This window comes from Enhydra lutris, unplaced genomic scaffold (assembly GCF_002288905.1).
Source record: "Enhydra lutris kenyoni isolate GAN:26980312 unplaced genomic scaffold, ASM228890v2 scaffoldscaffold57, whole genome shotgun sequence".
Classification (NCBI taxonomy): Eukaryota; Metazoa; Chordata; class Mammalia; order Carnivora; family Mustelidae; genus Enhydra; species Enhydra lutris.
The window spans coordinates 2,482,799-2,495,978 of NW_019154141.1; positions in this window are offsets into that span (position 1 = coordinate 2,482,799).

The following is a 13,180-nucleotide window of genomic DNA, read 5'->3' on the forward strand; positions in this document are numbered from 1 at the left end:
TAGAGAGGCAGGCAGAGAGAGAGGGGGAAGCAGGCTCCCCACTGAGCAGAGAGCCTGATGTGGGGCTCTATCCCAGGACCCTGAGATCATGACCTGAGCTGAAGGCAGAGGCTTTAACCCACTGAGCCACGCAGGTGCCCCCTGGATCACTTTTTTAAAAAGAGCTTTGATTTAGTGACCAGTTTAGTAATTCCGTATGAGCCACATGTGTTTGAGGTGGGAGAAACGTCATCTTAGTCAAGCCAGGGCTCCTCTACCAGCCTTGCCCTTGAGTTAATAAGCTGCTTACGGTCTTCCATATTTTCAAGATGATGAGAGGTATTCTTTAGTTGTCCTTGGTCCACGTGGCCATCTGTTGAGAAGAAGATCATTTTAACTAGTCCTCGGTGACCATCTACTATCTGCTGAGTATCATCTTCCAGGTTGTGAGGCAATGGTAAAGGGCCTTCCAGATTCTTGACACACAGCGGGGCCCTCAACAAAAGGCATAGGATCAGTTACACTGCTCAGGAAAGGATGAGTGTGGTGGACGCTGTATGATCTTCTTCGAGGGTGGGACTCCTAGAAATAATTAGGAGAATGTCACAGGGACAGTGTGGGACGTGAGGGTAGAAATCAGTAAAATTTGAGTCTGTGATGTTACGAGGACCCAGACTCTTGTATCCTTAGGAAGTATGGGTTACCATAATATTCAGAAAATAAACATGTTTAACTGGCCTCCCTCTCTCTTAGCTTCTCTGCTTAATTGACAGAACTTGCTATATTTCTTTTGGATGAACCACTGCACTATGGGGAAGCACCTCAGTGTTTTAGGAGGTAGGAAAGGACCACGTGACATTTAAGCAGGACACTTTAACTCTTTGAATGGGAAAAGCATGCTTCTAATTTCTGTGAGCACCTATAGCCAAGGAATAGAAACTTCTTTTCATATTATTTTATTTTATTTTATTTATTTGAGAGACAGAGAGAGAGAATGAGCGAGGAGAGGGACAGAGGGAGAGGGAGAAGCAGACTCCCCACTGAGCAGGGACCCTGATGCAGACTGGATCCCAGGACCCTGAGATCATGACCTGAGCTGAAGGCAGAGGCTTAACCCACTGAGCTACCCAGGTGGCTGTGAAGGAAGCTGTGAAGTACAGCTTTTTCTGCCCATGCTGCAGTCAATGGACACCAAGGAAACCTTAGACATTCACAAGAAGCATAGTGACCCCACTGTAGTAGGAACACATTTATTGAAATGTGCCTGGATGACGAAAAATTAAAGAAAAAAAAACAACAAAGATATGTGTTCCCAGTCCTAAATGGAGAACCCATGCTCCAGAGAGGAGAAGGAATTCCACGAGGGTCTTGAGTGAGTCCAGTCTGCCAAACCCTCCTGGTGGCTCTGGTTTTTCTATTAGGTTGCCTTGTGCCCTTCCTACTTGTAACCTATTCCAAGAGTGCCCACAATCCTGCAGCATCCATGCCCCTTGACATCTGGCTTCCCAGTTCTCCCACAAGAAGAGCAGTAGAATGTACTTAAATGTTCCCTGATTTGGGGTTTAGTCATGTACCTTGCCTTGGCCAATAGGGGAAGGGACTCCTGACCTGAGTTGAGTCCTTAAGATACTGGGTTTCCATCCTCTCTCTTGAAGTTCTGCCACAGTGGAGGGAAGAACTGTCTTTGCTACCCCCTGGTTAAATGAAGTAGAAGTGTGCCCACTTCTGCTGGACACAGTTTTATTATTATTATTATTTTTAAAGATTTTATTTATTTATTTGACAGAAATCACAAGTAGGCAGAGAGGCAGGCAGAGAGAGAGGGGGAGGCAGCCTTCCTGCTCAGCAGAGAGCCCGATGTGGGGCTTGATCCCAGGACCCTGGGATCATGACCTGAGCTGAAGGCAGAGGCTTTAACCCACTGAGCCACCCAGGTGCACCGTGGACACAGTTTTATTATAATGAACTGAGCTAAAATACTCCATAGCTGTGTGAGAAATGGCATTAGAAAACTAGTATACTCTCTAATGATTATTTACATAGACACCATGAACAATATGCAGAATCCAAGAGAATATGTTTCCAAATATTAAAATAGACTGTGTAATTAGTTAGAGAAATATATACATTTTATATTTTCTGAAGGAGGGAAAAGGTTCAAAAGTATTCTCTGGCCTTTCGCCTTTATTTTTTCTATGTTTTAACAGCTTTATTGAGATATAATTTAAATACCATAACCTGTTTTATGTGTACAACTCAGAAATTTTAGCATATTTACGGTGCTGCACAGCTGTCACCGCAGTCTAATTTCAGAGTGCTGTCAGCCCCTAAGAATAAAGCTTGTGTGCATTTACAGGCTCTCTCTACCCCTGCCCCCAGCCCTAGGCATCTACAAATCTCATTGTCTCAAAATATTTGCTTTTTGGCCATAAAAAGGGGGATCATAGATGTATTCCCTTGTGTCTAGCCTTCATCTTTTTATTTTTCTTATTTTTTATTTTTATTTTTTAAAGATTTTATTTATTTATTAGACAGAGAGAGAGAGATCACAAGTAGGCAGAGAGACAGGCAGAGGCAGAGGAGGCAGGGAGCCCGTTGTGGGCTCGATCCCAGAACCCTGAGATCATGACCTGAGCTGAAGGTAGAGACTTATCCCACTGAGCCACCCAGGTGACCCTAGTCTTCATCTTTTTTAAAAAGGTGGAAAAGGGGGGAGCCTGGGTGGCTCAATGGGTTAAGCATCTGCCTTTGGTTCAGGTCATGATCCTGGGGTCCTGGGAGCGAGCTCCACGTAGCTCCATCCCTGGGAACCTGCTTCTCCCCCTCTCTCTCTCTCTCTGCCAAATAAATAAATAAATAAATAAATCCTAAAAAGGGGGGGGGGCTGGGAAATGCCTATGTTCTTCTTTAGGATTTTGATGGATTCCTATCTCACATTTAGGGCTTTCATCCATTTTGAATTAATTTTTGTGTGTAGTGTAGGAAAGTGATCCACTTTCATTCTTCTGCATGTTGCCGTCCAGTTTTCCCAGCACCATTTGTTGAAGACACTGTCTTTTTTCCACTGGACATTCTTTCCTGTTTCATCAAAGATTAGCTGACCATGTACTTGAGGGTCCATTTCTGGGTTGTCTCTTCTGTTCCATTGATCTAGGTGTCTGTTTTAGTGCCAATACCATACTGTCTTGATGATTACAGCTTTGTAATACTAATACAGCTTAAAGTCTGGAATTTTGATGCCTCCATCTTTGGTTTTTTTTTCAACATTACTTTGGCTCTTTGGGGTCTTTTCTGGTTCCATACAAATTTTAGACTTGTTTGTTCTAGCTCTGTGAAAAATGCTGTCGTTATTTTGATAGGGATTGCATTGAATGTGTAGATTGCTTTGGGTAATACAGACATTTTAACAATGTTTGTTCTTTCATTCCACAAATGTGGAATGTTTTTCCATTTATTTGTGTCTTCCTCACTTTCTTTCATAAGTGTTCTATAGTTTTCAGAATATGGATCTTTTACTTCTTTGGTTAGGTTTATTCCTAGGTATCTTATGGTTTGGGGTGCAATTATAAATGGGATCGATTCCTTGATTTCTCTTTCTGCTGCTTCATTATTGGTATATAGAAATGCATCAGACTTTTGTGCATTGATTTTTTTTTTTTTTTTATCCTGCAACCTTGCTGAATTCTCGTATCAGTTGTAGCAATTTTTTTGGTAAATAAAGCCTTTTGGGTTTTCTACATGGAGTATCATGATGTCTGTGAAGAGTGAAAGTTTGACTTCTTCCTTGTCAATTTGAATACCTTTTATTTCTTTTTGTTGTCTGATTCTGAGGCTAGGATTCCAATACTATGTTGAACAACAGTGGTGAGAGTGGACGTCCTTGTCGTGTTCCTGACCTTAGGGGAAAGCTCTCAGTTTTTCCCCATTGAGGATGATAACTAGCTGTGCGTCTTTCATTCATGATGTTGAGATATGTTCCATCTATTCCTACTTTCTTGAGGGTTTTTTTTTTTTTTTATCAAGAGAGGATACTGTATTTTGTCAAGTGCTTTTTCTGCGTCTACTGAGAGGATTATATGGTTCTTATCGTTTCTTTTATTAACGTGGCATATTATGTTGATTGATTTGTGAATATTGAACCACCTCTGCAACACTGCAAAGGAAACAATCAATAACACTAAAAGGCAACTGACAGAATGGGAGAAGATATTTGCAAATGACATAGCAGATAAAAAGCTAGTATCCAAAATCTGTAAAGAACTTATGAAACTCAACACCCAAAACCCAAAAAATCCAATCAAGAAATGGGCAGAAGACATGAACAGACATTTCTCCAAAGAAGACATACAAATGGCTAACACACACATGAAAAAATGGTCAATGTCACTCATCATCAGGGAAATACAAATCAAAACCACAGTGAAATACCACTTCACACTGATCAGAATGGCTGAAATTAACAACTTAGGAAACAAGAGATATTGGTGAGGGTGCAGAGAACGGGAATCCTCTTACACTGTATGGGAATGCAAATTGGTGCAGCTACTCTGGAAAGCAGTATGGAGGTTCCTCAGAAAGTTAAAAATAAAGCTACCCTACAATCCTGCAATTACAGTACTCGGTATTTATCCAAAGGATTCAAACATAGTGATTCGGAGGGGCACATACATCCCAGTGTTTATAGCAGCAGTGTGCACAATAACCAAAATATGGAAGGAGTCCAGATACCCATTGATTGATGAATGGGTAAAGATGTGATATACACACACACACACACAGACACACGCACACACACAGACACAGACGCGTGCGCGCGCGCGCACACACACACACACACACACAGTGGAATATTACTTAACCATCAAAAAGAATGAAGTCGTGCCATTTGCAATGACGTGAATTTAACTGGAGTGTAGTATGCTATGTGAAATAAGTCAGGCAAAGAAAGACAAATGCCATATTATTTCACTCATGTGGATTTTAAGAATCAATACATGAACATAGGTGAAGGGAAGGAAAAATAAAATAAGATAAAAACAGAGGAAGGCCAACTGTAAGGGACTCAACTGCAGGGAACAAACTGAGGGTTGCTGGAGGGGAGGTGGGTAGGGGGATGGGGTAACTGGGTGATGGGCATTAAGGAGGGCACTTGCTGTAATGAGCACCGGGTGTTATATACAACTGATGAATCACTAAATTCTGCCCCTGAAACTAATACAGTATATGTTAACTAAATTGAATTTAAATAAAATCTTTTTAAAAAGTTAGAATCACTGTGACATAAAGAGATCTGATATTTTGAAACCTAACAAAAGCTGTATAGGCTTATGCATAAGAGTTATTTTTCAAAGGAGGTGAACTTAGTGCTACCAGAAAAATTTAACATAGATAAGCGTTCTGTTGCTTTATTTATAATTCACTGAACCATTCATGACACGAAGAAGGTTGAACAAAATTCATACAAGTGCACATCATATAGAGCTGCATCGAGATGCAGTTCACAGGTTCACCAAACATGCAGCAAATCATCTTTCTACGGGGGAAGAGTTTGTGGGTCCTGGGCAATAAAGGGAGTATGGTCATCTGAATATGAAATAAGCTGGGAAAGGCAAAAGTAGTGTTTGTGCACTTCCAAACTCATTCTGAATTCAGGCTCTGAATCTCTTATAGCTGCGTCTAGATAATAGTATGATGTTTGTTGTCATGAAGAGTTTAGGAGAACCTGTGTGGGGAAAACACCTAGCCTGGGACTCCGTCAATATAGATGCATTTAAATGACTTCACCTTGACTTAAAAGACACCATTTCAAATCATTGGGAAAAAAAATCAGCCATCCCTGTTTTTATGTAACATGAATATGGTTTGATCACCAAACTGAAATAATACACGACAAAGTTATAGGTAATTTGACTGGGTTGAGATATGTGAACGTCTTTCTAGAAAGGTCCTAAGTGTCTTTTCAAATACACTTTGTAATTCCTGAAGCTTACACAGTATAGCATATTTTAAAAATAAACAAACAGTTGAGGAATTTCTGATAACATATGCCTTTGGTTAGATAAAACAGACCTTTGAAGTGAGGAGAAAGAGTCAAGAGGAACAGAATAATTCATCGAACTATGATAATGTGATAAATGCCTATGGAAATGGAAGCCTAGATGAAATTAAGTACCAAAAGAATAAGTTGTAACATTCACGAGCATTTTCAAACTCTACTTGTTAAGTAGCCTGTTTAATAGTAGCTGAGAGTGTCTCCAGATGGTGTCAAGTATCTAAGGTCCTGGTAGATATGACCCCTGTAATGACAGACCAAGAGCTTTTCCTTCATTGCCATGCACCAGTTAAACATGCTGATGAAAGATGCACGTGGAGCTGTTTGGCCCATCTGCCCTAATACTTCATCTCCCAAGTTCTGTGGTTCAAACTCAAGAGATTCATCCTTGACCTATCCAGTGCTAAGTTAGAGTACCCAAATGCTACATTAATTACAGTGCATGTATCGGTATGTTTACATAATACTTAACAAATAAAGGAACCATTGGCAGAAAGTATACATTTATACTTGCATGAAAATAATTTTTTTCTTGCTACGACACATATGGTTCCACTTTCATGGTTCTGTCTGTCTTCCGGGTTAATGACATCCCACCATATGCCTAAGAGCAAGGAGTGATGGAACAGACATGCTGCGCAAACAGACTGTAACAAGCTGAATCGTGTGTCCTCAGCCATAAAATGCCATTCAAGTGACCCCATGAGTTGACATCTGCCCACATATTGTGGACATTTGGGGCCAAGTTGCCCATTTGTTTCTTTCTGGTTGAAATGTAAATATTATACATGAAAACATTTACAAGTACAGTCTTCTTTCTTTTTTAGAGACTGGGGAAAGGCTAGGTCAGCTGGGTAGCAGTTATAGCCTTACTTTGTGATACTTTCAATGTGTCTTGATAAATTACTTGTGTCACCTCAAAATAATTAAGTCCCTGTAATTGACATGAAAACTAGTATGCAATTTTTTTTTTCTCCCCTCAAACTACAAAACAACCCTTTGGAAACAATAGAATTTGAGCATGTCAGTAATCCATTCAATCAGTATTTCTGAATCCTGGTTGATCCCAGCTTTTATTTGGTTGAATCTCTCTACCTTGTGATAGCTAGTGTTATTCCACAGGGCACTTTGAATATGATGAGAGAAGTATGGAGATATGCAGAATCTTGCTTCTTTCCTTCAGTAGAATTGTTTAAAAAAAAAAAAACTGTCAAAGTGATGTCATTGGTGTTTTCTTTTATGTTTATTCAAAAGTAGCTATTTTCCCATTGAAAGTAGCTAGATAATTATACTAAAAAATCTAGAGATCAAACACTTCTGCTTTTTGTGACCTTTGGTTTTTATTTACAAAAGATGTTCTGCAATTGATACACACAATTTCTCTACTTAAGCTTAATTTGCCTTTCTTAATGCCTTTATATGTTTATGCCTTTAGCATTCTATGTTCACGGAAGAAAATGTGGCATTAAGTGACAGGAGGTAAGGATATTGAAAGGAAAATGAAATTTGCAAGAAAAATGTGAGTTTCCTCTTCCTCTCTACAACTTCGTGAGACCATATTGGTTTTTATTGGGGGAATTAATTATGTTGTGACAAATATGCTTTTTACTGTTTCTCTGTGGAGAAAACGCAATTTTAGAGGAAGATAGCTGGTAATGTGTAATTGTAATGCGATGTTCTGAGCATCCTATTGGTGTATTGAATCAGAATCCGCATTGTAGGATAGCTGATCAAAGGGTAGACTGGTTGTTTACGTAGAAACTAGTTTAAATAGACAGAGAAATGATCAGACAATTTAGCTGAAATTGTTTTACTGTTGAGTGTATCTGATGGAGCTAAACTTTGAATAACAAGTAATGAAAGAGAAAACTAAAGTTAATAGTTTTTTTTTTTTAACATCCCTGATTATAGAGTTTTATGGGTTTCTATTGGATTAGAGTAATATCTGAGTCTTTCCCATGATTTACAAGTTCCTATATAATCTGGCTCCTGACCACTTCTGTGACACCATTTCCTTCCTAGATCCCCTTGCTCATTTCCAGACAGCCACGTGGAATTTCCTTACAGTAATTTGCCTGAACCAAGCCCATTCCGACTTAGGGCTTTGTACATGCTTGTCTTTTGCTTCCAGTGTTCTGCAGGACTTGTTCCCTCTCCCCTCTCTCTCAGTCCTTGATTTAGATGTCACCTTCTCAAATAAGCTTTTTCTTTTGAAGGAAGAGGGAGAGAGTATCTTCAGCAGGCTCCACACCCAGCATGCAGCCGAACGTGGGGCTCGATCTCACAAGCCTGAGATCATGACCTGAGCCAAACAAGAGTCGGTCACTTAACCCACTGAGCCACCCAAGCACCCCTCAAATAGGCTTTTCTTAAAGGACCTATCAATAGTAGCAACCGACTTGCCCACTACTCTTTGTCTTCTTGATTTGTTTCTCCTTAAACTATTTCTTTATAGCACTTACCATTTCCTGACATGTATAGGTATGTACAGGTATAATTACCTTTATTTGCATATTTTGTGTTCTTTCCCCACTAACAAAGGGACTATTAAGGCATTTTTAAAACTATATTTATTCCTTAATTTGAAATAAAATGTTTATTAAACATTTACCATATGCAAGGCATTATATAAGTACTTTGATTCATCCTCAAATTAACCTTTGAAGGTAGATTCTATTATTACCAGCATTTTATGAAAGAAAAAATCAATAAAAAGAGAACTATGTGATAATGAAAAGAAGCTGGTAAAGAAGGAGGATTTTAAAATACAAGTAATGAGGGTAATGATTTAGGCATGAGTGGGGGGATTTGAAACACAGGGGTAGTAGGCATTGACATTCCACAGCAAGAGGGAAGGACCTCCCTTTCACAGTAATAGGAAAGGAGGAGAAAGTATTAGGTGTGGTGGCAGTTTGTTTGGTTTTAAGGCATACCAGACTTCTTCCCTAGGAGAAGGTAATGTTATCTTCAGCGAGTCAGAGAAAATTTTTGAGGAACACAGAGAAGGTTTATAAAAGACTGCAAGGGAAGAAAAGGGACAGCATGCTAGGGAAACAGACTGCTTAGCAGTACTGAACATGCACGTAAGACTAGAGATTAAATTTTTGAGGGACCTAGTCTGTATGCCACATATGTATTCGAGTAGTTCTTGGCAGCCCAGATGTACACATAAAGAATGTTGACTGTTGGATTCATCTAGAGATGGGATTTCCATAATGGGTGAAACAAAGGAAAATGGGGAAAGGGAATTGAGGATCCTGGTCAGTAGTAAAGGGTCCCAAGAAGAAAGAAAGGAAAAGAAAGGTAGAAGGATGCTGGTAAGTAAGAGGAATCAGAGGAGTAAGAACTAAAGCACACTGTCCAACGAAACTTTCTTCAGTGATGGCAGTATCCTAGCTATGTTGTCCCGTATGGCAACTGCTAGTGTTGTGTGGCTATTTGCACTTGAAATCTGACTAGTGAGACTGAAAAACTGAATTTTTAATTCTATTTTTAATGAATTTAAATCTATTTAAATTTAAATTCTATTTCTTTTTAACGAATTTACATCTCTTAAATCTATTGAATGAATTAAATAGGTACACATAGTGGCTCCCATCTGGGACTACTTCAGACTAGAGATCCTCATGAAGATGAAGATGAGGACAAATTAGTGGAGAGGCAGAAGAATGGGAGGTTATTGAGAAAGTGATGTATCAACACTGTTGTTACCTGTCCAAACATCCAGACATCCTTTCCCCTCCTCTTTTTTTAAGAACCTCACTTTTTATTTTGCTATCTACACCTCTCTCATAGCCTGCACATGATCGGTAGAGCTAATTCTAACCCCGGTCCTGGGATTTAGATACATATCTTAGACTTCGCTAATCAGTTCATAGTAATCTAATCATGAGCCCATGTTCCTAGTTCTGGGGTGAACATGGAACTCAGGGGTTATCAGTGAGAGTGAAGAAGACCTTTCCTGGAAATTTCAGGAAAGGGACTTTCTGTGAACTCCTCCTCTGTGGTGTGGCACACGACAGGAAGTACAGAACAACACATAATTTGCCACCGTGAGGGTACTACTGAGGAATTCAGGAGGCAGTGATGGAAAGAAACTGGGTCCAATAAAACCATGTCAAGTCACTGAGTCAATCTGGCCCCAAGATCTGTCCTCTGTAGGGGCATTTCTAGTTCATAAACCAATAAATCCCCTTTAGCTTAAACTAATTTTTGTTACCCGCAGTATACAGAGACATTATGATATGAGCAGTGTGATTTAATTTACAATTTCAAAGATGTGAGAGATCCAGGAGTTGAAATATTGATTGTGGTATGGAGTGATAGTGGAGTAGAGTTGAAGGTCAATGGAGATCAAGAGGTCAAGCATTTGAAAGGTCAGAATATTAAAGGCTGCCCTTGCTGTCCATGTGATAACAGGATTTAGGATGAAGCAGAACCATGAATTAGGTGACAGATCCTTAGAGAAGCAAGCATTGACTGCTCAATGAGCATTGCAAAGACGTGATGGTGCGCATTGCTTAAAGGTGTCCAGCTTTCTTCACTCCCGTTTTCCTCTCTTTTTTCCTTAATATGTGTTTTCAAAATGATATAAGAGAGCTTTAAAAAAATATATAAACTTTTAATATGTATATGTATACTTATATATGTGTGTGTGTGTATATGCGTAGCACGTGTGTGCGTGCATGTGTGTGTGTGTGTGTATGTGTGTGTGTGTGTAGCAGTATAAAAAAAATAAAGAGAATCACGCTGAGAATGGAGGTCAAGGGACTATAAGGCATTTAAGGGTTGGGAAGATACAACAAAGCCAGGTGTGAGGTTAGTGCACAAGATACACAGTAGAACATCCGGCACTTCTGCTAGAGCTAAGCCACAGTTTGACTCTGAGTTTTTTCTTCATTCATGGTCTAGTCTCTGTTTTATCTCTATATATGCAGCTTTTATAAAGTCAGGCAGCCATATCTGTGAAGCTCTCCTTTAATTATTAGTTTACGTTTTGTGCCCAAGGTCACGGAGCTAGTATTAGAGCCCAATTCTTGAAGAGAAAAGCTCCAAATTTCTAGCCCCGTAGGCTTCCCACTAGACCACATTGCATCTTGAACACAGAGTAATTTCACGGTAGACATCCTTTTTCCTGGACTGCAAGGTCACAGGAAAACCAAAGAGCTACTGGGGTATTTTTGTTCGTGACTCTGAACCCTGGTGACTGAGGATGGAAAAGAGTCTGACAGACAGACCAGGCCCCTGATGGACCATGTCTGGACAGCCTGACCTAGGAGAGGAAGTACTCCAGCTGCTGATCTCCCAAGAGGCGCTGTGCTAAGGTAGCAAATGCTCTACACGTCAGGACTGAGGTGGTTTGGCAGAGGCATGGGGGGGAAATGCAGTGTGCCAGCCCCCGCCAGCCTTGGCAAATTTGTGCCCTCGGTGGCTTGAAAGATAAACATCTGGCCATATCCTGTCTATGAGCAGTCTCTTTGCCCACTGCCTCAGTTCACCTCCCTACCTCTGCTCAGCCTATCGCAAACTCTTAAAATCCTTGAAAAATTCAACTCCATTTGATCCAAGAACTCATTATCTGTGTGAGGAAAACATCTCACTGCAGACTGCTTAAAATGCCAGAGATCAAAGCCACCGTTTTCCTTCTGATCTATTCACGGATGTGTTCTTCTACACAAAGTGGGGGAGAGCCCTGTGTTGGGGGGCTTTTGTGTAGGTGCTGGGTTCCTGAGGTGTCTCCAAGGTTGTGTCAAGGAAGATGGAGAAAAAACACAAGTGTGCACTGTTTCCTCCTAGTCATGTACATCCTCATTAGGGACTCTTGGATAGAAAAATTACGGTGATTCAGTGCAGCGGTAGCCTCCCACGTTTCTTTAGACAGCTGTTTTTAAACTTCATTGGGTTCCAATTCATTTGGTGCAAGTGAAATACTTGTCCCACAGATGAATGCCTGTGTGCTCCTACCACATCCCTTCACATGACATTTTAGAAGCATGTCACAAGCCCCTCGAGAAACTCACACTTGGATCACCAAAGGAAGAATTGTAGTTCTGTGTGGCCATTTTGGACCGCTTGGGCAGCATCAACGAGAGGTTCTAAAAATAAATTGTTGAAAAAGGTACTAACCTTCTAAGTGTCCAAAGACTTAGGTTCATGTCCCAACTCCACCACGTACAAGCTGTGTGACTTTGGGCTCTCTGGTTCCCTTGGTGTAAAATGTGGGTAGTAATATCTGCCCTGCCCATCTAGTAGAACGTGAGGATCAAATGAGAAATAGATGAGATTTTTCTATATAATGTAGAAAGAACAAGAGCTGTATAACAGGAAATGGGATCTGACCTACTTGATTTGTGGAGTTCCTCATGGGCGTACACTTTTTGTTGTTGTGGTATCCCAGTCTCTTCAGGGCCATTGTAGAATAATAACCTAGTAAGCATTTAATCAAGTAAAGGGGCCAAGCTCTAGATCCCAGCTTGCCAATTTCTACCATATTTATTCCATGGGTCCCGAGTCTGTTGCTAGACTCTTGTTCTAAAAAGGGACCATTTAGGGGTGCCTGGGTGGCTCAGTGGGTTAAAACCTCTGCCTTCAGCTTAGGTCATGATCTCAGGGTCCTGGGATCGAGCCCCACATCTGGCTCTCTGCTCAGCGGGGAGCCTGCTTCCCCATCTCTCTCTCTCTGCCTGCCTCTGCCTGCCTGTGATCTCTCTGTCAAATAGATAAATGAAATCTTTAAAAATAAATAAATAAATAAATAATCAATCAATCAATCAAAAGGGACCATTTGGAGGTGAAAATCAGAGATTTTTTTTTTAATGATTAGATAACGGGCTAGGTTCAACATTAACAACTGATTTTTTATAAAGGTGTGTATCATGCTAAGTGCAATATTTGTGACTTGTCCATCTCCTCCTTCCCAACATAAATACACAATTGCATACAGTGCAGTAACGGGGATCTTCTTCAGAAATTTTTATCCCTTCTTTAAGTCACTGCACGTAGGTGTGGGCCTGAGCACAGACACAGAGCTGCTCTGGTCATCATACAGGACCTTAGAGTTAATGTACATTGTTCTATAATCTCCTATAAGAGAATCTCATCCCCACCATCTCCTTAGGGCCATATGTAGAAATGGGGGGTGGGTTCCTT